Here is a 25,479-nt window from a genome sequence, read left to right as displayed (position 1 = left end):
AAAATAATCTTCCAGGGAGTTTCTGGGTGGATGTTAGGCAAGAATAAGTGTCCAAATTGGGGTAATTTTCGTTAAAAATAGTGGTTGCATTGGAACTGGTCTTGGGTGGTTCTGTTTGGTCCATTTAACCTGAATTTTTGTCTCATATGAGGGTAGATGTATATTGACCATTCTGTATAAAATAATCTTCCAGGGTAGTTGTGAAGTAAAGTTATGCCACAAACAGTGTGCCTAATTTGGGCACTTTTATGACAACGAGTGCTTGTATTGGAACTGGTCCTGATTGGTTCTGGTTGGTCCATTTACCCAGGAATGGTGTCTTATTTGTGGGTAGATGTATAATTCACAATATTGTGTAAAATTAGTCTTCCAGGGAGGTTCTGGGGGGATGTTAGGCAAGAAATAGTGCCCAAATTGGGGTAAATTGCGTTAAAAATAGTGGTTGTCTTGGAACTGGTCTTGGGTGGTTCTGGTTGGTCCATTTAACCTGAATTTTTGTCTCATATGAGGGTAGATGTATATTGACAATTCTGTATAAAATAATCTTCCAGGGTAGTTGTGAAGTAAAGTTATGCCACAAACAGTGTGCCTAATTTGGGCACTTTTATGACAACGAGTGCTTGTGTTGGAACTGGTCCTGAGTGGTTCTGGTTGGTCCATTTACCCAGGAATGGTGTCTTATTTGTGGGTAGATGTATACTTCACAATTTTGTGTAAAATTAGTCTTCCAGGGAGGTTCTGGGGGGATGTTAGGCAAGAATAAGTGCCCAAATTGGGGTAAATTGCGTCAAAAATAGTGGTTGTCTTGGAACTGGTCTTGGGTGGTTCTGGTTGTTCCATTTACCCTGAATTTTTGTCTCCTATGAGGGTAGATGTATATTGACCATTCTGTATAAAATAATCTTCCAGGGTAGTTGTGAAGTAAAGTTATGCCACAATCAATGTACCTAATATGGGCACTTTTATGACAACGAGTGCTTGTCTTGGAACTGGTCCTGAGCGGTTCTGGTTGGTCCATTTACCCTGAATTTTTGTCTCATATGAGGGGAGATGTATATTGACCATTTTCTATAAAATAATCTTCCAGGGAGTTTCTGGGTGGATGTTAGGCAAGAATAAGTGTCCAAATTGGGGTAATTTTCGTTAAAAATAGTGGTTGCATTGGAACTGGTCTTGGGTGGTTCTGTTTGGTCCATTTAACCTGAATTTTTGTCTCATATGAGGGTAGATGTATATTGACCATTCTGTATAAAATAATCTTCCAGGGTAGTTGTGAAGTAAAGTTATGCCACAAACAGTGTGCCTAATTTGGGCACTTTTATGACAACGAGTGCTTGTATTGGAACTGGTCCTGATTGGTTCTGGTTGGTCCATTTACCCAGGAATGGTGTCTTATTTGTGGGTAGATGTATAATTCACAATATTGTGTAAAATTAGTCTTCCAGGGAGGTTCTGGGGGGATGTTAGGCAAGAAATAGTGCCCAAATTGGGGTAAATTGCGTTAAAAATAGTGGTTGTCTTGGAACTGGTCTTGGGTGGTTCTGGTTGGTCCATTTAACCTGAATTTTTGTCTCATATGAGGGTAGATGTATATTGACAATTCTGTATAAAATAATCTTCCAGGGTAGTTGTGAAGTAAAGTTATGCCACAAACAGTGTGCCTAATTTGGGCACTTTTATGACAACGAGTGCTTGTGTTGGAACTGGTCCTGAGTGGTTCTGGTTGGTCCATTTACCCAGGAATGGTGTCTTATTTGTGGGTAGATGTATACTTCACAATTTTGTGTAAAATTAGTCTTCCAGGGAGGTTCTGGGGGGATGTTAGGCAAGAATAAGTGCCCAAATTGGGGTAAATTGCGTCAAAAATAGTGGTTGTCTTGGAACTGGTCTTGGGTGGTTCTGGTTGGTCCATTTACCCTGAATTTTTGTCTCCTATGAGGGTAGATGTATATTGACCATTCTGTATAAAATAATCTTCCAGGGTAGTTGTGAAGTAAAGTTATGCCACAATCAATGTACCTAATATGGGCACTTTTATGACAACGAGTGCTTGTCTTGGAACTGGTCCTGAGCGGTTCTGGTTGGTCCATTTACCCTGAATTTTTGTCTCATATGAGGGGAGATGTATATTGACCATTTTCTATAAAATAATCTTCCAGGGAGTTTCTGGGTGGATGTTAGGCAAGAATAAGTGTCCAAATTGGGGTAATTTTCGTTAAAAATAGTGGTTGCATTGGAACTGGTCTTGGGTGGTTCTGTTTGGTCCATTTAACCTGAATTTTTGTCTCATATGAGGGTAGATGTATATTGACCATTCTGTATAAAATAATCTTCCAGGGTAGTTGTGAAGTAAAGTTATGCCACAAACAGTGTGCCTAATTTGGGCACTTTTATGACAACGAGTGCTTGTATTGGAACTGGTCCTGATTGGTTCTGGTTGGTCCATTTACCCAGGAATGGTGTCTTATTTGTGGGTAGATGTATAATTCACAATATTGTGTAAAATTAGTCTTCCAGGGAGGTTCTGGGGGGATGTTAGGCAAGAAATAGTGCCCAAATTGGGGTAAATTGCGTTAAAAATAGTGGTTGTCTTGGAACTGGTCTTGGGTGGTTCTGGTTGGTCCATTTAACCTGAATTTTTGTCTCATATGAGGGGAGATGTATATTGACAATTCTGTATAAAATAATCTTCCAGGGTAGTTGTGAAGTAAAGTTATGCCACAAACAGTGTGCCTAATTTGGGCACTTTTATGACAACGAGTGCTTGTGTTGGAACTGGTCCTGAGTGGTTCTGGTTGGTCCATTTACCCAGGAATGGTGTCTTATTTGTGGGTAGATGTATACTTCACAATTTTGTGTAAAATTAGTCTTCCAGGGAGGTTCTGGGGGGATGTTAGGCAAGAATAAGTGCCCAAATTGGGGTAAATTGCGTCAAAAATAGTGGTTGTCTTGGAACTGGTCTTGGGTGGTTCTGGTTGTTCCATTTACCCTGAATTTTTGTCTCCTATGAGGGTAGATGTATATTGACCATTCTGTATAAAATAATCTTCCAGGGTAGTTGTGAAGTAAAGTTATGCCACAATCAATGTACCTAATATGGGCACTTTTATGACAACGAGTGCTTGTCTTGGAACTGGTCCTGAGCGGTTCTGGTTGGTCCATTTACCCTGAATTTTTGTCTCATATGAGGGGAGATGTATATTGACCATTTTCTATAAAATAATCTTCCAGGGAGTTTCTGGGTGGATGTTAGGCAAGAATAAGTGTCCAAATTGGGGTAATTTTCGTTAAAAATAGTGGTTGCATTGGAACTGGTCTTGGGTGGTTCTGTTTGGTCCATTTAACCTGAATTTTTGTCTCATATGAGGGTAGATGTATATTGACCATTCTGTATAAAATAATCTTCCAGGGTAGTTGTGAAGTAAAGTTATGCCACAAACAGTGTGCCTAATTTGGGCACTTTTATGACAACGAGTGCTTGTATTGGAACTGGTCCTGATTGGTTCTGGTTGGTCCATTTACCCAGGAATGGTGTCTTATTTGTGGGTAGATGTATAATTCACAATATTGTGTAAAATTAGTCTTCCAGGGAGGTTCTGGGGGGATGTTAGGCAAGAAATAGTGCCCAAATTGGGGTAAATTGCGTTAAAAATAGTGGTTGTCTTGGAACTGGTCTTGGGTGGTTCTGGTTGGTCCATTTAACCTGAATTTTTGTCTCATATGAGGGTAGATGTATATTGACAATTCTGTATAAAATAATCTTCCAGGGTAGTTGTGAAGTAAAGTTATGCCACAAACAGTGTGCCTAATTTGGGCACTTTTATGACAACGAGTGCTTGTGTTGGAACTGGTCCTGAGTGGTTCTGGTTGGTCCATTTACCCAGGAATGGTGTCTTATTTGTGGGTAGATGTATACTTCACAATTTTGTGTAAAATTAGTCTTCCAGGGAGGTTCTGGGGGGATGTTAGGCAAGAATAAGTGCCCAAATTGGGGTAAATTGCGTCAAAAATAGTGGTTGTCTTGGAACTGGTCTTGGGTGGTTCTGGTTGGTCCATTTACCCTGAATTTTTGTCTCCTATGAGGGTAGATGTATATTGACCATTCTGTATAAAATAATCTTCCAGGGTAGTTGTGAAGTAAAGTTATGCCACAATCAATGTACCTAATATGGGCACTTTTATGACAACGAGTGCTTGTCTTGGAACTGGTCCTGAGCGGTTCTGGTTGGTCCATTTACCCTGAATTTTTGTCTCTTATGAGGGGAGATGTATATTGACCATTTTCTATAAAATAATCTTCCAGGGAGTTTCTGGGTGGATGTTAGGCAAGAATAAGTGTCCAAATTGGGGTAATTTTCGTTAAAAATAGTGGTTGCATTGGAACTGGTCTTGGGTGGTTCTGTTTGGTCCATTTAACCTGAATTTTTGTCTCATATGAGGGTAGATGTATATTGACCATTCTGTATAAAATAATCTTCCAGGGTAGTTGTGAAGTAAAGTTATGCCACAAACAGTGTGCCTAATTTGGGCACTTTTATGACAACGAGTGCTTGTATTGGAACTGGTCCTGATTGGTTCTGGTTGGTCCATTTACCCAGGAATGGTGTCTTATTTGTGGGTAGATGTATAATTCACAATATTGTGTAAAATTAGTCTTCCAGGGAGGTTCTGGGGGGATGTTAGGCAAGAAATAGTGCCCAAATTGGGGTAAATTGCGTTAAAAATAGTGGTTGTCTTGGAACTGGTCTTGGGTGGTTCTGGTTGGTCCATTTAACCTGAATTTTTGTCTCATATGAGGGTAGATGTATATTGACAATTCTGTATAAAATAATCTTCCAGGGTAGTTGTGAAGTAAAGTTATGCCACAAACAGTGTGCCTAATTTGGGCACTTTTATGACAACGAGTGCTTGTGTTGGAACTGGTCCTGAGTGGTTCTGGTTGGTCCATTTACCCAGGAATGGTGTCTTATTTGTGGGTAGATGTATAATTCACAATATTGTGTAAAATTAGTCTTCCAGGGAGGTTCTGGGGGGATGTTAGGCAAGAAATAGTGCCCAAATTGGGGTAAATTGCGTTAAAAATAGTGGTTGTCTTGGAACTGGTCTTGGGTGGTTCTGGTTGGTCCATTTAACCTGAATTTTTGTCTCATATGAGGGTAGATGTATATTGACAATTCTGTATAAAATAATCTTCCAGGGTAGTTGTGAAGTAAAGTTATGCCACAAACAGTGTGCCTAATTTGGGCACTTTTATGACAACGAGTGCTTGTGTTGGAACTGGTCCTGAGTGGTTCTGGTTGGTCCATTTACCCAGGAATGGTGTCTTATTTGTGGGTAGATGTATACTTCACAATTTTGTGTAAAATTAGTCTTCCAGGGAGGTTCTGGGGGGATGTTAGGCAAGAATAAGTGCCCAAATTGGGGTAAATTGCGTCAAAAATAGTGGTTGTCTTGGAACTGGTCTTGGGTGGTTCTGGTTGGTCCATTTACCCTGAATTTTTGTCTCCTATGAGGGTAGATGTATATTGACCATTCTGTATAAAATAATCTTCCAGGGTAGTTGTGAAGTAAAGTTATGCCACAATCAATGTACCTAATATGGGCACTTTTATGACAACGAGTGCTTGTCTTGGAACTGGTCCTGAGCGGTTCTGGTTGGTCCATTTACCCTGAATTTTTGTCTCATATGAGGGGAGATGTATATTGACCATTTTCTATAAAATAATCTTCCAGGGAGTTTCTGGGTGGATGTTAGGCAAGAATAAGTGTCCAAATTGGGGTAATTTTCGTTAAAAATAGTGGTTGCATTGGAACTGGTCTTGGGTGGTTCTGTTTGGTCCATTTAACCTGAATTTTTGTCTCATATGAGGGTAGATGTATATTGACCATTCTGTATAAAATAATCTTCCAGGGTAGTTGTGAAGTAAAGTTATGCCACAAACAGTGTGCCTAATTTGGGCACTTTTATGACAACGAGTGCTTGTATTGGAACTGGTCCTGATTGGTTCTGGTTGGTCCATTTACCCAGGAATGGTGTCTTATTTGTGGGTAGATGTATAATTCACAATATTGTGTAAAATTAGTCTTCCAGGGAGGTTCTGGGGGGATGTTAGGCAAGAAATAGTGCCCAAATTGGGGTAAATTGCGTTAAAAATAGTGGTTGTCTTGGAACTGGTCTTGGGTGGTTCTGGTTGGTCCATTTAACCTGAATTTTTGTCTCATATGAGGGTAGATGTATATTGACAATTCTGTATAAAATAATCTTCCAGGGTAGTTGTGAAGTAAAGTTATGCCACAAACAGTGTGCCTAATTTGGGCACTTTTATGACAACGAGTGCTTGTGTTGGAACTGGTCCTGAGTGGTTCTGGTTGGTCCATTTACCCAGGAATGGTGTCTTATTTGTGGGTAGATGTATAATTCACAATATTGTGTAAAATTAGTCTTCCAGGGAGGTTCTGGGGGGATGTTAGGCAAGAAATAGTGCCCAAATTGGGGTAAATTGCGTTAAAAATAGTGGTTGTCTTGGAACTGGTCTTGGGTGGTTCTGGTTGGTCCATTTAACCTGAATTTTTGTCTCATATGAGGGTAGATGTATATTGACAATTCTGTATAAAATAATCTTCCAGGGTAGTTGTGAAGTAAAGTTATGCCACAAACAGTGTGCCTAATTTGGGCACTTTTATGACAACGAGTGCTTGTGTTGGAACTGGTCCTGAGTGGTTCTGGTTGGTCCATTTACCCAGGAATGGTGTCTTATTTGTGGGTAGATGTATACTTCACAATTTTGTGTAAAATTAGTCTTCCAGGGAGGTTCTGGGGGGATGTTAGGCAAGAATAAGTGCCCAAATTGGGGTAAATTGCGTCAAAAATAGTGGTTGTCTTGGAACTGGTCTTGGGTGGTTCTGGTTGGTCCATTTACCCTGAATTTTTGTCTCCTATGAGGGTAGATGTATATTGACCATTCTGTATAAAATAATCTTCCAGGGTAGTTGTGAAGTAAAGTTATGCCACAATCAATGTACCTAATATGGGCACTTTTATGACAACGAGTGCTTGTCTTGGAACTGGTCCTGAGCGGTTCTGGTTGGTCCATTTACCCTGAATTTTTGTCTCATATGAGGGGAGATGTATATGGACCATTTTCTATAAAATAATATTCCAGGGAGTTTCTGGGTGGATGTTAGGCAAGAATAAGTGTCCAAATTGGGGTAATTTTCGTTAAAAATAGTGGTTGCATTGGAACTGGTCTTGGGTGGTTCTGTTTGGTCCATTTAACCTGAATTTTTGTCTCATATGAGGGTAGATGTATATTGACCATTCTGTATAAAATAATCTTCCAGGGTAGTTGTGAAGTAAAGTTATGCCACAAACAGTGTGCCTAATTTGGGCACTTTTATGACAACGAGTGCTTGTATTGGAACTGGTCCTGATTGGTTCTGGTTGGTCCATTTACCCAGGAATGGTGTCTTATTTGTGGGTAGATGTATAATTCACAATATTGTGTAAAATTAGTCTTCCAGGGAGGTTCTGGGGGGATGTTAGGCAAGAAATAGTGCCCAAATTGGGGTAAATTGCGTTAAAAATAGTGGTTGTCTTGGAACTGGTCTTGGGTGGTTCTGGTTGGTCCATTTAACCTGAATTTTTGTCTCATATGAGGGTAGATGTATATTGACAATTCTGTATAAAATAATCTTCCAGGGTAGTTGTGAAGTAAAGTTATGCCACAAACAGTGTGCCTAATTTGGGCACTTTTATGACAACGAGTGCTTGTGTTGGAACTGGTCCTGAGCGGTTCTGGTTGGTCCATTTACCCTGATTTTTTGTCTCATATGAGGGGAGATGTATATTGACCATTTTCTATAAAATAATCTTCCAGGGAGTTTCTGGGTGGATGTTAGGCAAGAATAAGTGTCCAAATTGGGGTAATTTTCGTTAAAAATAGTGGTTGCATTGGAACTGGTCTTGGGTGGTTCTGTTTGGTCCATTTAACCTGAATTTTTGTCTCATATGAGGGTAGATGTATATTGACCATTCTGTATAAAATAATCTTCCAGGGTAGTTGTGAAGTAAAGTTATGCCACAAACAGTGTGCCTAATTTGGGCACTTTTATGACAACGAGTGCTTGTATTGGAACTGGTCCTGATTGGTTCTGGTTGGTCCATTTACCCAGGAATGGTGTCTTATTTGTGGGTAGATGTATACTTCACAATATTGTGTAAAATTAGTCTTCCAGGGAGGTTCTGGGGGGATGTTAGGCAAAAATAAGTGCCCAAATTGGGGTAAATTGCGTTAAAAATAGTGGTTGTCTTGGAACTGGTCTTGGGTGGTTCTGGTTGTTCCATTTAACCTGAATTTTTTTCTCATATGAGGGTAGATGTATATTGACAATTCTGTATAAAATAATCTTCCAGGGTAGTTGTGAAGTAAAGTTATGCCACAAACAGTGTGCCTAATTTGGGCACTTTTATGACAACGAGTGCTTGTGTTGGAACTGGTCCTGAGTGGTTCTGGTTGGTCCATTTACCCAGGAATGGTGTCTTATTTGTGGGTAGATGTATACTTCACAATTTTGTTTAAAATTAGTCTTCCAGGGAGGTTCTGGGGGGATGTTAGGCAAGAATAAGTGCCCAAATTGGGGTAAATTGCGTCAAAAATAGTGGTTGTCTTGGAACTGGTCTTGGGTGGTTCTGGTTGGTCCATTTACCCTGAATTTTTGTCTCCTATGAGGGTAGATGTATATTGACCATTCTGTATAAAATAATCTTCCAGGGTAGTTGTGAAGTAAAGTTATGCCACAATCAATGTACCTAATATGGGCACTTTTATGACAACGAGTGCTTGTGTTGGAACTGGTCCTGAGCGGTTCTGGTTGGTCCATTTACCCTGAATTTTTGTCCCATATGAGGGGAGATGTATATTGACCATTTTCTATAAAATAATCTTCCAGGGAGTTTCTGGGTGGATGTTAGGCAAGAATAAGTGTCCAAATTGGGGTAATTTTCGTTAAAAATAGTGGTTGCATTGGAACTGGTCTTGGGTGGTTCTGTTTGGTCCATTTAACCTGAATTTTTGTCTCATATGAGGGTAGATGTATATTGACCATTCTGTATAAAATAATCTTCCAGGGTAGTTGTGAAGTAAAGTTATGCCACAAACAGTGTGCCTAATTTGGGGACTTTTATGACAACGAGTGCTTGTATTGGAACTGGTCCTGATTGGTTCTGGTTGGTCCATTTACCCAGGAATGGTGTCTTATTTGTGGGTAGATGTATAATTCACAATATTGTGTAAAATTAGTCTTCCAGGGAGGTTCTGGGGGGATGTTAGGCAAGAAATAGTGCCCAAATTGGGGTAAATTGCGTTAAAAATAGTGGTTGTCTTGGAACTGGTCTTGGGTGGTTCTGGTTGGTCCATTTAACCTGAATTTTTGTCTCATATGAGGGTAGATGTATATTGACAATTCTGTATAAAATAATCTTCCAGGGTAGTTGTGAAGTAAAGTTATGCCACAAACAGTGTGCATAATTTGGGCACTTTTATGACAACGAGTGCTTGTGTTGGAACTGGTCCTGAGCGGTTCTGGTTGGTCCATTTACCCTGAATTTTTGTCTCATATGAGGGGAGATGTATATTGACCATTTTCTATAAAATAATCTTCCAGGGAGTTTCTGGGTGGATGTTAGGCAAGAATAAGTGTCCAAATTGGGGTAATTTTCGTTAAAAATAGTGGTTGCATTGGAACTGGTCTTGGGTGGTTCTGGTTGGTCCATTTAACCTGAATTTTTGTCTCATATGAGGGTAGATGTATATTGACCATTCTGTATAAAATAATCTTCCAGGGTAGTTGTGAAGTAAAGTTATGCCACAAACAGTGTGCCTAATTTGGGCACTTTTATGACAACGAGTGCTTGTATTGGAACTGGTCCTGATTGGTTCTGGTTGTTCCATTTACCCAGGAATGGTGTCTTATTTGTGGGTAGATGTATAATTCACAATATTGTGTAAAATTAGTCTTCCAGGGAGGTTCTGGGGGGATGTTAGGCAAGAAATAGTGCCCAAATTGGGGTAAATTGCGTTAAAAATAGTGGTTGTCTTGGAACTGGTCTTGGGTGGTTCTGGTTGGTCCATTTAACCTGAATTTTTGTCTCATATGAGGGTAGATGTATATTGACAATTCTGTATAAAATAATCTTCCAGGGTAGTTGTGAAGTAAAGTTATGCCACAAACAGTGTGCCTAATTTGGGCACTTTTATGACAACGAGTGCTTGTGTTGGAACTGGTCCTGAGTGGTTCTGGTTGGTCCATTTACCCAGGAATGGTGTCTTATTTGTGGGTAGATGTATACTTCACAATTTTGTGTAAAATTAATCTTCCAGGGAGGTTCTGGGGGGATGTTAGGCAAGAATAAGTGCCCAAATTGGGGTAAATTGCGTCAAAAATAGTGGTTGTCTTGGAACTGGTCTTGGGTGGTTCTGGTTGGTCCATTTACCCTGAATTTTTGTCTCCTATGAGGGTAGATGTATATTGACCATTCTGTATAAAATAATCTTCCAGGGTAGTTGTGAAGTAAAGTTATGCCACAATCAATGTACCTAATATGGGCACTTTTATGACAACGAGTGCTTGTCTTGGAACTGGTCCTGAGCGGTTCTGGTTGGTCCATTTACCCTGAATTTTTGTCTCATATGAGGGGAGATGTATATTGACCATTTTCTATAAAATAATCTTCCAGGGAGTTTCTGGGGGAATGTTAGGCAAGAATAAGTGTCCAAATTGGGGTAATTTTCGTTAAAAATAGTGGTTGCATTGGAACTGGTCTTGGGTGGTTCTGGTTGGTCCATTTAACCTGAATTTTTGTCTCATATGAGGGTAGATGTATATTGACCATTCTGTATAAAATAATCTTCCAGGGTAGTTGTGAAGTAAAGTTATGCCACAAACAGTGTGCCTAATTTGGGCACTTTTATGACAACGAGTGCTTTTATTGGAACAGGTCCTGATTGGTTCTGGTTGGTCCATTTACCCAGGAATGGTGTCTTATTTGTGGGTAGATGTATAATTCACAATATTGTGTAAAATTAGTCTTCCAGAGAGGTTCTGGGGGGATGTTAGGCAAGAAATAGTGCCCAAATTGGGGTAAATTGCGTTAAAAATAGTGGTTGTCTTGGAACTGGTCTTGGGTGGTTCTGGTTGGTCCATTTAACCTGAATTTTTGTCTCATATGAGGGTAGATGTATATTGACAATTCTGTATAAAATAATCTTCCAGGGTAGTTGTGAAGTAAAGTTATGCCACAATCAATGTACCTAATATGGGCACTTTTATGACAACGAGTGCTTGTGTTGGAACTGGTCCTGAGCGGTTCTGGTTGGTCCATTTACCCTGATTTTTTGTCTCATCTGAGGGGAGATGTATATTGACCATTTTCTATAAAATAATCTTCCAGGGAGTTTCTGGGTGGATGTTAGGCAAGAATAAGTGTCCAAATTGGGGTAATTTTCGTTAAAAATAGTGGTTGCATTGGAACTGGTCTTGGGTGGTTCTGTTTGGTCCATTTAACCTGAATTTTTGTCTCATATGAGGGTAGATGTATATTGACCATTCTGTATAAAATAATCTTCCAGGGTAGTTGTGAAGTAAAGTTATGCCACAAACAGTGTGCCTAATTTGGGCACTTTTATGACAACGAGTGCTTGTATTGGAACTGGTCCTGATTGGTTCTGGTTGGTCCATTTACCCAGGAATGGTGTCTTATTTGTGGGTAGATGTATAATTCACAATATTGTGTAAAATTAGTCTTCCAGGGAGGTTCTGGGGGGATGTTAGGCAAGAAATAGTGCCCAAATTGGGGTAAATTGCGTTAAAAATAGTGGTTGTCTTGGAACTGGTCTTGGGTGGTTCTGGTTGGTCCATTTAACCTGAATTTTTGTCTCATATGAGGGTAGATGTATATTGACAATTCTGTATAAAATAATCTTCCAGGGTAGTTGTGAAGTAAAGTTATGCCACAAACAGTGTGCCTAATTTGGGCACTTTTATGACAACGAGTGCTTGTGTTGGAACTGGTCCTGAGTGGTTCTGGTTGGTCCATTTACCCAGGAATGGTGTCTTATTTGTGGGTAGATGTATACTTCACAATTTTGTGTAAAATTAGTCTTCCAGGGAGGTTCTGGGGGGATGTTAGGCAAGAATAAGTGCCCAAATTGGGGTAAATTGCGTCAAAAATAGTGGTTGTCTTGGAACTGGTCTTGGGTGGTTCTGGTTGGTCCATTTACCCTGAATTTTTGTCTCCTATGAGGGTAGATGTATATTGACCATTCTGTATAAAATAATCTTCCAGGGTAGTTGTGAAGTAAAGTTATGCCACAATCAATGTACCTAATATGGGCACTTTTATGACAACGAGTGCTTGTCTTGGAACTGGTCCTGAGCGGTTCTGGTTGGTCCATTTACCCTGAATTTTTGTCTCATATGAGGGGAGATGTATATTGACCATTTTCTATAAAATAATCTTCCAGGGAGTTTCTGGGTGGATGTTAGGCAAGAATAAGTGTCCAAATTGGGGTAATTTTCGTTAAAAATAGTGGTTGCATTGGAACTGGTCTTGGGTGGTTCTGTTTGGTCCATTTAACCTCAATTTTTGTCTCATATGAGGGTAGATGTATATTGACCATTCTGTATAAAATAATCTTCCAGGGTAGTTGTGAAGTAAAGTTATGCCACAAACAGTGTGCCTAATTTGGGCACTTTTATGACAACGAGTGCTTGTATTGGAACTGGTCCTGATTGGTTCTGGTTGGTCCATTTACCCAGAAATGGTGTCTTATTTGTGGGTAGATGTATAATTCACAATATTGTGTAAAATTAGTCTTCCAGGGAGGTTCTGGGGGGATGTTAGGCAAGAAATAGTGCCCAAATTGGGGTAAATTGCGTTAAAAATAGTGGTTGTCTTGGAACTGGTCTTGGGTGGTTCTGGTTGGTCCATTTAACCTGAATTTTTGTCTCATATGAGGGTAGATGTATATTGACAATTCTGTATAAAATAATCTTCCAGGGTAGTTGTGAAGTAAAGTTATGCCACAAACAGTGTGCCTAATTTGGGCACTTTTATGACAACGAGTGCTTGTGTTGGAACTGGTCCTGAGTGGTTCTGGTTGGTCCATTTACCCAGGAATGGTGTCTTATTTGTGGGTAGATGTATACTTCACAATTTTGTGTAAAATTAGTCTTCCAGGGAGGTTCTGGGGGGATGTTAGGCAAGAATAAGTGCCCAAATTGGGGTAAATTGCGTCAAAAATAGTGGTTGTCTTGGAACTGGTCTTGGGTGGTTCTGGTTGGTCCATTTACCCTGAATTTTTGTCTCCTATGAGGGTAGATGTATATTGACCATTCTGTATAAAATAATCTTCCAGGGTAGTTGTGAAGTAAAGTTATGCCACAATCAATGTACCTAATATGGGCACTTTTATGACAACGAGTGCTTGTCTTGGAACTGGTCCTGAGCGGTTCTGGTTGGTCCATTTACCCTGAATTTTTGTCTCATATGAGGGGAGATGTATATTGACCATTTTCTATAAAATAATCTTCCAGGGAGTTTCTGGGTGGATGTTAGGCAAGAATAAGTGTCCAAATTGGGGTAATTTTCGTTAAAAATAGTGGTTGCATTGGAACTGGTCTTGGGTGGTTCTGTTTGGTCCATTTAACCTGAATTTTTGTCTCATATGAGGGTAGATGTATATTGACCATTCTGTATAAAATAATCTTCCAGGGTAGTTGTGAAGTAAAGTTATGCCACAAACAGTGTGCCTAATTTGGGCACTTTTATGACAACGAGTGCTTGTATTGGAACTGGTCCTGATTGGTTCTGGTTGGTCCATTTACCCAGGAATGGTGTCTTATTTGTGGGTAGATGTATAATTCACAATATTGTGTAAAATTAGTCTTCCAGGGAGGTTCTGGGGGGATGTTAGGCAAGAAATAGTGCCCAAATTGGGGTAAATTGCGTTAAAAATAGTGGTTGTCTTGGAACTGGTCTTGGGTGGTTCTGGTTGGTCCATTTAACCTGAATTTTTGTCTCATATGAGGGTACATGTATATTGACAATTCTGTATAAAATAATCTTCCAGGGTAGTTGTGAAGTAAAGTTATGCCACAAACAGTGTGCCTAATTTGGGCACTTTTATGACAACGAGTGCTTGTATTGGAACTGGTCCTGATTGGTTCTGGTTGGTCCATTTACCCAGGAATGGTGTCTTATTTGTGGGTAGATGTATAATTCACAATATTGTGTAAAATTAGTCTTCCAGGGAGGTTCTGGGGGGATGTTAGGCAAGAAATAGTGCCCAAATTGGGGTAAATTGCGTTAAAAATAGTGGTTGTCTTGGAACTGGTCTTGGGTGGTTCTGTTTGGTCCATTTAACCTGAATTTTTGTCTCATATGAGGGTAGATGTATATTGACAATTCTGTATAAAATAATCTTCCAGGGTAGTTGTGAAGTAAAGTTATGCCACAAACAGTGTGCCTAATTTGGGCACTTTTATGACAACGAGTGCTTGTGTTGGAACTGGTCCTGAGTGGTTCTGGTTGGTCCATTTACCCAGGAATGGTGTCTTATTTGTGGGTAGATGTATACTTCACAATTTTGTGTAAAATTAGTCTTCCAGGGAGGTTCTGGGGGGATGTTAGGCAAGAATAAGTGCCCAAATTGGGGTAAATTGCGTCAAAAATAGTGGTTGTCTTGGAACTGGTCTTGGGTGGTTCTGGTTGGTCCATTTACCCTGAATTTTTGTCTCCTATGAGGGTAGATGTATATTGACAATTCTGTATAAAATAATCTTCCAGGGTAGTTGTGAAGTAAAGTTATGCCACAAACAGTGTGCCTAATTTGGGCACTTTTATGACAACGAGTGCTTGTGTTGGAACTGGTCCTGAGCGGTTCTGGTTGGTCCATTTACCCTGATTTTTTGTCTCATATGAGGGGAGATGTATATTGACCATTTTCTATAAAATAATCTTCCAGGGAGTTTCTGGGTGGATGTTAGGCAAGAATAAGTGTCCAAATTGGGGTAATTTTCGTTAAAAATAGTGGTTGCATTGGAACTGGTCTTGGGTGGTTCTGTTTGGTCCATTTAACCTGAATTTTTGTCTCATATGAGGGTAGGTGTATATTGACCATTCTGTATAAAATAATCTTCCAGGGTAGTTGTGAAGTAAAGTTATGCCACAAACAGTGTGCCTAATTTGGGCACTTTTATGACAACGAGTGCTTGTATTGGAACTGGTCCTGATTGGTTCTGGTTGGTCCATTTACCCAGGAATGGTGTCTTATTTGTGGGTAGATGTATAATTCACAATATTGTGTAAAATTAGTCTTCCAGGGAGGTTCTGGGGGGATGTTAGGCAAGAAATAGTGCCCAAATTGGGGTAAATTGCGTTAAAAATAGTGGTTGTCTTGGAACTGGTCTTGGGTGGTTCTGGTTGGTCCATTTAACCTGAATTTTTGTCTCATATGAGGGTAGATGTATATTGACAATTCTGTATAAAATAATCTTCCAGGGTAGTTGTGAAGTAAAGTTATGCCACAAACAGTGTGCCTAATTTGGGCACTTTTATGACAACGAGTGCTTGTGTTGGAACTGGTCCTGAGTGGTTCTGGTTGGTCCATTTACCCAGGAATGGTGTCTTATTTGTGGGTAGATGTATACTTCACAATTTTGTGTAAATTGTCGGTATCCGGGGGTTTTGGGTTTGGGTTTGGGTTTGGGTTTGGGTTAGAGTTAGGGGTTGGGTTGGGGTTTGGGTTAGAGTTAGGGGTTGGGTTGGGGTTGTGGTTGGGGTTGTGGTTGTGGTTGTGGTTGGGGGCTCGGTTGTTGTTAGGGGTAGGGTGGTCCCCGGCAGGAGCGTGTCCGGGAAAAGTGTCACTTGATCGGGCATGAGTAGTAGGATGAGTCGGTCCCGGTGCTGGGGTTGAGCCACCGGGACGGCATGATTGGGTTGCCCGAGAATGGTGTCTGTTGGTCGGGCAGGAGTAGGAGGATGAGTCGGTATCCGGGGTTTTGGGTTTGGGTTTGGGTTTGGGTTAGAGTTGGGGGTTGGGTTGGGGTTGTGGTTGGGGTTGTGGTTGTGGTTGGGGGCTCGGTTGTTGTTAGGGGTAGGGTGGTTGTTGGGGCTACTTGCCAACACTTAAATAAACTCGAACACAAGAGCACACATTGAGACAGAAAGAATGAAATTCAAGGCCGCGTCTGCAGAGGCGGGGGTCAAGCAAGAACTCAGATGCCGGAGAATGTGACTACTCTCCAGGCCTCTCCAAGCTATTTCCCGCCGTAAACCTGCTTCAACGGTGTTTTTAATAGAGATAAGACAAGTCATAAAAATGGGAGGCGTTAATACAAATGAAGGAGGTGGAGGACAAAATGGTGTAGTGCACATTTGAACCAATAGGTGTAGATAAATTCTATTCTAGTGACTTCTAATACATCAGAGTGCAAAAGTGTGCAAGATTAAATATAAGAATACAATTCATATTTCACATTTCCCCCCTGAAGTAACTAAAATACATTTCTTTAAACATCAATTTGTATCCCTCCTTTTCAGGTTTTAGAATGCAAATATCATCATCAGTTACTATTCATAGGGTATGGAAAATAACAAAATCACTTGTCAAGGCAGAGGCGAAAACTCAAGTTTACTCAGCGGTACTTGAGAAAAAATTCCTCTACGTCCCTCTTAATGAGCGAACACAATTTTTAAGTCAAGACAAGTACATTTACCCAGAGGACTCAACATTCTGGGATTCGTCACACTTTGGAGGAGTGCAAGAATCTCCAGCATGGTTTGTCATGCTGTGGTACTGTATGTCACTGTAAGCTACCAGCGTGTGCTGGATAGATTTTTGAATCATAGCTTTCATACAAGGGATTACACACATTAAGAAAATACAGAATAGTAGTAAAACCGCAAGAAAGGGAGTTGCAAATTTAATCAGAATATGGAACCATGATCCGGTTGTGAACCACGACCACAGTGATGCACCTACGGCTGAGTGATCCTGGGCCATGGTGTTGGCTAGGGCTTTCATTTCAGCTATGGCACGAGTTATGTTACCTTCGTCACCGGTTTCATCTGGGATGAAGGTGCAACAGTGTTCTCCAACTATGGCACACACACCTCCATCCTTAGCTGTTATCAAATCTAGGACCATTCGGTCTTGCAACTCCATTTCTCTAAGGGCTTTCAATTCATCTGCTATACCTTGTAGGGCCTTGACTGTTTGGTTAATGAACAGTCCCATGCGATAATTCAATGTCTCTACACGGAGCATAAGTTTACCCACTCCAAGCTGGGGAAGTAGTGACAATATGATTTTTTGGGGGGTGGACCATAATTTATGATCATCAGGAACATCACTGCCCCAAATTGAATCATGTGGTTTGAATTGCACTGGTGTTGATCTCTTATTTCTTACTGGTATTTTCACTCCCCTTAAAATGAATGCATCTTGGACCATCTGCACCATTGCACAACGACCTTTCCATGCTGTGGGCAAACCCAAATACACCGTATATCCACACATCCAATACCCATCATCTTGAGGATCAGTGCCCATCACATCGGGGACAGTGTAATAGTCCCTGCAGGTGGCACCCAGGGGTGCTCCTGTGGCATTGAACCTGGCTTTGTTAGTGGTGTCTCGTGTGCACGGAGTAAGTACCTCACTACAGTATTTCATGGGGACTTCTCCTACCGGTCTAGAGTTGCCCCATAATGCCATGTTACTAGCGAAACACACAGCCTTAAAATCGCGTGGGAATGGGACGTTGTTTAACATAGCTAGATTTGTCCAATCATAGTTCAATAACCTTGTGAATTTTCTACCTGTTAAAGGTGGTACAGTGGCATCAATTTTGGGAACTACAGATCTAATTACATTCCACAGGTACCGTGATCTCAGGATGTCGGGATACCATAGAGGTGTGTAGGTGTTATAGGCATAGGGGTCAATCGGCTTGGGATACACTGGTGGGGTACCTGTGGAATAGGGCATACGACTACACACATAACAACTTTCTTTCACACCAGTTAGTTTTTTCTGAAATACCATGAAATTATACCACATATTTTCTTCGTAGTGGTTCTTTGGATTGTTCTTTTCATACCACTTCACTCTCCTCTGTGACAGGATCACAGCATTGTCTCGTTTTTCAACTCGAATCTCTGGGGGCGGGGCATTCAGCCACACCCAGGCTGTCACTGACAGTACAGTCACTGTGATGAGGGTGGCAACAGCTTTCATTTTGGCTTCTGTGTGAGGGTGCAAAGACTATGAGAGGTCAAGGTTAGTTGAGGGGTGCTCGTGGCAGGTGAGCAGACGTCAGATGAGTTTTTCACGAACAAGGGTTTTGGCACCGTCCGACTTCCAGTCTACTCAGAGTCACCGATTTCTCGAACAACTTTGACTTGGGATTGGTGAATCCACGTCGACCTCTCAGCAATCTTTACTGCTGTGGGGGTGGTGAGTTGAACCACGAATGGGCCTTCCCAACGTGGCGAGGACCAGGACTTCCTTTTTATGACTCGAATCAGGATCTGGTCACCAGGCTTCACCACCTCCTGCAAGGGAGACAAAGGGGATAGCGGCAGCTTACATGTATTTTGGACAAGTTTTTCTCTAAACATTTTTACCATCCACTCTGTGAGTGGATCTGCCTCGCCCTTAGTCTCTTGCCATGGTTCACCTTCCCATAGGGGAAGATGAAATGGTCTTCCATGAACTATCTCAAAAGGTGTTAATCCTGAGCTAGTTGGTACTATTCTCATATATGTTTTGACCAGTGATAGGCATTCTGGCCATGGCTTTTTTGTCTCTTCCATGGTTTTCTTAAGCCTTAGTTTTATTGTACCATTCGTTCTCTCTACCAGTCCCGCGCTTTGCGGATGGTACGAGCAGTGGTTTTTTAAACTTATTCCTAGGTGTTTTGCCATGTGTTGTACTATGCTGTTTACAAAATGAGCTCCATTGTCACTCCAGATGATTCTGGGGATCCCATGTTCTGGGATTATGTGTTTACAGATAGCTTTAGCCACCGTCAATGCGTCTGGTGATTTTGAAGAGACTATTTCAGTCCATTTTGAGAATGAGTCAATCAAGACTAAACAGTATTTATATTGGTTGCTTCTGGATAATTCAATGAAATCCATGTGTATAATTTCAAATGGGTAGGTACCTTTTGGGCATTGGCCTCGTTTGGGCCTGAGGTTACCTTGCACATTATGTCTGCAACAAATTAAACAGTTCTTACAAAAAATTTTAAAGTAGGTATTTAGACCTGTTGGCACATAAAACACACGCTGTACCATCTTAATCATTCCCCCTGTTGAGACATGAGACTTTCCATGGCTCAATTTTGCTACCATTTGGAATAAATTCTTTGGTAAGCATGGTAGGCCTTTTGTTGTATATAGGCCGTCTGCAGACTGTTCTGCGCCTTTAAGTATCCATGCATCTTTTTCTTTCTGTGGTGCAATGTTTTGCATATCAATCAATACTGTTTTGGGGATTGACTCATTTTGTTGTTGTTGTTGTTGTGTATACTGTGCAGTAAGTGTTTGTGCTGCTCCTTTAGCTGCTGTATCTGCTCTAGCATTTCCTCTACTAATTCTGTCACTGCTGTTAGTATGTGCCTTACATTTGCATACAGCTATGTGGCTTGGAAGTAGTACTGCATTAAGTAATTGTTTCAGCAGTTCGGCATGTTCTACTGATTTGCCTGTGGATGTTTTCATCCCTCTTCTATTCCATTGTGCGGCAAATACATGTAGAGTGGAGTGTGCATATTGGCTGTCTGTATAAATGGTGACCTTCTTACCTTTAAACAATTTGCATGCCTTTGTCAATGCTATAATTTCTGCAGCTTGAGCTGATAGATTAGATGGCAATTTTTCTGCACATAAGACTTTGTTGTCTGTGACGACTGCGAATCCTACTTGATTTCTTCCTTGTTCTGATTTGGATGCTGATCCATCTACGTATACATAAGTGCTGTCTGGAATAGGAGTATCTTTGAGATCTGGTCTTGGTTTGCAGCTTTCGCTGGTTCTTTCATCACATTGGTGTGGATCTCCGTCTTCTTCGGTTGGTATTAACGTTGCTGGGTTCAAGGTATTGCATCGCTTAATGGTGAGATGGGGTTGCGATAACAATGTGGCTGTTATGGCCAGGTGTCTTGCTGGTGACAGGAATGACATTTTGGTTTGTGTTATCAGTAGATCCACTTCATGGGGGACTTGGAGTGTGAGTGGATGGAACAGTACAAGTTCAGCTGTCATCTGGACGGCCAATGCTGCTGCGCACACTGCTCGTACACACGGAGGTAGAGCAGCTGCAACTGGGTCCAGTCGTTTTGAGTAGAACGCTACTGGTTTCATCTTTGTTCCATGTGGTTGTAGTAACACTGATGTCATGAACGTTCCTTTGCAAGTCACTGTTTGGGTGAATGTTTTTTCATAGTCAGGAAGCGCTAGGACTCCTGATTCCAGGATTTGTTGCTTCACTTCCATGAATGTTCGGTTTCCTTCTTCAGTCCATGTTACTGGGTCTCTCATCGTCATCTCAGTAGCATAGATCATGTCTAGCAGTGGTTGAGTTAGTTCTGCATAGTTTGGAATCCAACTCCTGCAGTAGTTAGTTAGGCCTAAGAAGGCCATCATTTGTTTTTTCGTCTGTGGTTTCGGACATTGCTGGATGGCTTCTCGTCTTCCATCCGTTAGTTCCCTTCCTTTCTGTGAGACTCGGTGTCCCAGGAAGGTGACTGACTCCTGACAGTACTGCAGTTTCTTCAGCGATGCTTTGTTCCCAGTTTGCTCCAGATGTTTGAATAATCTGATCGCTTCTTCTTTGTTTTCCTCTTCTGTGGGACTGGCTATCAGTATGTCGTCTACATATACTAAGATCTGTGTGGTGTCTTTATGTTCATGCTGATTTATACATGCTGCGATCTCTTGTGAGAATATTGTGGGGCTGTCACAGAACCCCTGTGGCAGCCTTGTGTATGTGTATTTGGTTCCTTCGAACGTGAAACCAAACCAGTCTTGGGCTGTTTTGTGTAATGGAACAGAGAAAAATGCATTGCTTAGATCAATTACTGTAAAGAATTTCTGATGTGGTTTTAACTCGTTCAACAGTTTATGTGGGTCTGGTACACAGGGTGCTCTGGATCTCACTGCTTCGTTGACCCGTCTTAGGTCCTGGACCAATCTCCACGTTCCTGTCTCTGTTTTCTTCACGGGAAAGATAGCCGTGTTACATTCGCTTGATGGACTTTCAATTAGAATGCCTGCTTCGAGCATTTCTTTAATTACTGGTCGGATGCCATCTATAGCATCTGGTTTAAGGGCGTATTGTTTGGCTCGTGGTCGAAATGATGTCTTGGGCTCAATTCTTACTTCCTTTGCTGTGGTCATTTTTCCTACGTCTGCTTTTGATTTGGACCACAGTGAACTCGGTACTGTAGGGAAGTCTTCAGCTTGTAGCAGTATGTAGTCTTGTCATGCAGTCAAATGCGTTTTCGGACTTGCTTGAGTCATCCACTTCAGCTTATGTCTTGTCACTGTTCCATATGGGGTGTTTGTCAGTACGCTGACTGTGGGAGTCTGATGTGACCACGACTCCTCGCTTCTGGTCTCCAAGAATTGCACCATGTGTCCTAGGTCTTTCCAGGACCTGTGGGGTTTTCTCTTTATGGACACATGGGGTGTTATCCCAAACTGTAGCAGTTTTTCCGCTTGAGGCGGCAAGTCCACTGAGGCGGCCGCATCCCCCTCTGTCGTGGAGTACAAGTACTGCAGTCGAACTAGTTGGGGTCCCAGTCGCTCAAACTGTTTAACAAATTCCGGTCTGGCTTTCCCAAACTTCATGGTGATGTGTAGTGGCCAGTGGGTTTGTGTTTGGCCATTTACATTTTCGACTTTGGATTTTAAATGCCGGATTACAGATGAGGGCCCTTGTGTTGCTAAATCTAGGGAGTAGAACGTATAAGGTTCCTCTTGATCTTCGACTACTTGGATTTCCGCTTCTTCCCACCTGTGTACTGGTTTCATACCATCATCCGTGGGGATAAGGCTGATTCCCAGTTTACGGAGTAGATCTCTTCCCAGGAGGTTCACAGGACAGTTCTTACTTAGGACGAACTTTGCTTCATGATCTCGTCCATTTTCATCTGTTATTTTTGTTTTCTTCGACTTCTTCAACAGCTCCATGTGTCCTCCTGCTCCTATCACAGTGATCCATTCCTTTCCTGGTACCAATCCTGGCACTTTGTCTTTAATGACTGATTTATCTGCTCCAGTGTCGCATAAGAATCTTACTGGTGTTTGACTTTGTCCCACCAGCAAGGTGTAGTATGGTTTGCTGTCTCTGTCCCAGAGGGTGGACATGATTTCGGTTAAGTCTAACACTTCTACTGGCGAGCAGGGGGTTTCTTCGTCCTCCCCATCGCTTTCTTCAGTTTCCTCTTCCGTGTTAGGCTTCCATTTCTCTTTCTTCTGGCGTCATTCTTGATATTGATTTTCAGGGTTGAACGGTGGGGGTCTCTGGTTCCACGTTGGTGGATTTTTGCAGTCTCGAGCAAAGTGTCCTCTCTGTCCACAATTGTAACACTTGTCATCTGGGTTTGCTTTTCTTGGTGGGCCGTGTCTTCCTCGGCCTCTTCCTCGGCCTCTTCCTCTTCCACGTCCTCGTTGGTAGAATATTTCTGATGACTCTTGGTTCACCAATGAGGCCATGGCTTGGGTAAGAGTATTAACTCCGGAGCTTACCTGTTTTTGGCGGTGTCTCTCCTCGGCATGAATCGCCCACTCCATTAGTTGATTCATTGGCATGGTTCGGTATGTGACACAGTACTTCTGCACGAACCCTTTGATTTGGGGCTGGAGCCCTTCCAGGAACCCTTGTCTCAATTGGGCTTGGTACGCTCCTTGCTCATTTTGGTCTTCTGTTATCCCACTGTGAATTTTGAACACTTCTTCAAATCTTGCTCTAAATTTATGAATTCCTTCTCCTTGTTCCTGTGTTGTGGCTCTGATTTTGTCATAACATGGTGTAGGGCGCCACGTGTCTCGAACTCGGGTCAGGACTCTTTCCACTAGCTGCGTTAGGTATTCTGAATCATGGGGGTGGATTTTTCCTTGGTTGTTTCTCTCGTCGAAGTTTCCTCTTACTCTGGCCCAGTTGTGTCCCAGACTCAAGGTGAATGCTTTTCTTGTCTCAGCTCCATTCAGGTGGAAACTTTGTCTCAGCTGTTCAAAATTATTGGTCCATTCAATTGGGTTCTTTATTGGGTCTCCCAGTCCTTTGCATGCTTCGGTGCATTCGGACTCGGTCCATGGACGGTGGACGAGAATGGTTTGATCGCGATCTCCGTTCACTTGAAAGTGTGGATTTGCAACTTCAACCATGGGGTACATTTGGCTTGGTGGTGCCCATGGCTGTGGGTCAGCGTGAGGTCCTTCAAATGCTATCAAGGAAGGATAGAGTTGTTGCCCCCCCCTTTTTTCTTTTTGTGCTCTCGTCTGCATTTTGATGACTCCTGCTGGTCCTGCAGGGGCATCTGTGGGCTCTGGCTCACCCCTCCTTACTTCATCGTGTGGTATGCAAGAGACATTTTGTAACTTGAGATGTTGTTCTTGTGTGTGCATTGGAGGTCCCCCTCCCGCATTGTGCTCTTGGCTTGTAGTGAAAGGAGCCTGGTACGGTCTGTCGCCGGAGCGGGGGGCTGAGGAGGGGGCCAGTGTTTCTTCATGAGGTCTAATATCAATCAAAGCTGTCATACTTGTTTTTTGTTCAGCTTGTTTAATTTTCTTAATAATCTTTTTCTTATGTCTTAATTGGGCCTGGACGATCCAAACCTGAATATCTTCAAGCTCTCTACATATCTTCTCCTTTTTTCCACTTTCAACAGCTTTCTCCACTTGCAATTTTCGCTTTATGGCCTGTAATGGCTCTTCCAAAAGTCTCCCATCCCACTCTTTATTCTTCCTCCATTTTTCCATATAAGTGCAATTATCAGGAAAATGTTTAAGCATAAACTTCATGTCGGTTGGAACTTCTTTGCTGCTTTTCAATCCCATTTTGGAGACTTTTCTTTTGTTTGAAGATTTTTTATTTTTCTTAAAAATAATTATATTTGCAAATTCTGCTATTCCCGTAACGCATTTATGACTTTTTATTTATGCCGGTGTTTACTCACCTTCTTTAGGGACGTCCCGTTTAATTAACTATCTTATTTATCCACCTAAGTAGTCATTTAGACTCTTGTTTTGCGCGGCAAAGTTGTGATTTACGAGCGTGTCACTAGTGCTCTGGTTTGAATTTCTCCTTATGAAGATTACTTGCAAGTTTTATAGTTATTATTCTATATATTTTTTCTTTATATTGAGCTCTTTCATTCTCTTGGCACAGTATAACAATATTTTTCTTCTATATTTTTAACACAACCCTCGAAGTCCCTTGGCGGGGGGGGCCCCTACCTTCCCTTTGTCTGCTGATCAGGCAGATCGGCCGACACACAGCCTTTTATCGTGCTGTATACTGTTAAACATAATTCCGACAAACAGAAAAATGTCTTTCCGACACACAGAAAGAAGAATCTCCGACACACAGAGAAGAGTATACGCAACTTTTCTTTTTTTTACTTTTTTTTTTTTTTTTGGGTTGGATTCTACAAATTAATTTTAAAAGTGCCTTACCGCTCAGGTGCGCTCTGCGTCCGGTGGGATGGATTCGCTTCCTTCTTCTGGACAGCGGAGAATCGATCACCCTTCTCCTCAATGGGGAAACAGCTGACGTCAGATTTTTGGATTGATTTTTCGCGATCCAAAATCAAGATGCGAATCTTCCCGGGTTTCGGGCACCAGAATGTTGGGGCTACTTGCCAACACTTAAATAAACTCGAACACAAGAGCACACATTGAGACAGAAAGAATGAAATTCAAGGCCGCGTCTGCAGAGGCGGGGGTCAAGCAAGAACTCAGATGCCGGAGAATGTGACTACTCTCCAGGCCTCTCCAAGCTATTTCCCGCCATAAACCTGCTTCAACGGTGTTTTTAATAGAGATAAGACAAGTCATAAAAATGGGAGGCGTTAATACAAATGAAGGAGGTGGAGGACAAAATGGTGTAGTGCACATTTGAACCAATAGGTGTAGATAAATTCTATTCTAGTGACTTCTAATACATCAGAGTGCAAAAGTGTGCAAGATTAAATATAAGAATACAATTCATATTTCACAGTGGTCCCCGGCAGGAGCGTGTCCGGGAAAAGTGTCACTTGATCGGGCATGAGTAGTAGGATGAGTCGGTCCCGGTGCTGGGGTTGAGCCACCGGGACGGCATGATTGGGTTGCCCGAGAATGGTGTCTGTTGGTCGGGCAGGAGTAGGAGGATGAGTCGGTATCCGGGGTTTTGGGTTTGGGTTTGG

The sequence above is a fragment of the Stigmatopora argus genome, unplaced genomic scaffold (genome assembly GCF_051989625.1).
Source record: "Stigmatopora argus isolate UIUO_Sarg unplaced genomic scaffold, RoL_Sarg_1.0 HiC_scaffold_37, whole genome shotgun sequence".
Taxonomy (NCBI): Eukaryota; Metazoa; Chordata; class Actinopteri; order Syngnathiformes; family Syngnathidae; genus Stigmatopora; species Stigmatopora argus.
Note: the sequence above shows the minus strand (reverse complement) of the source record.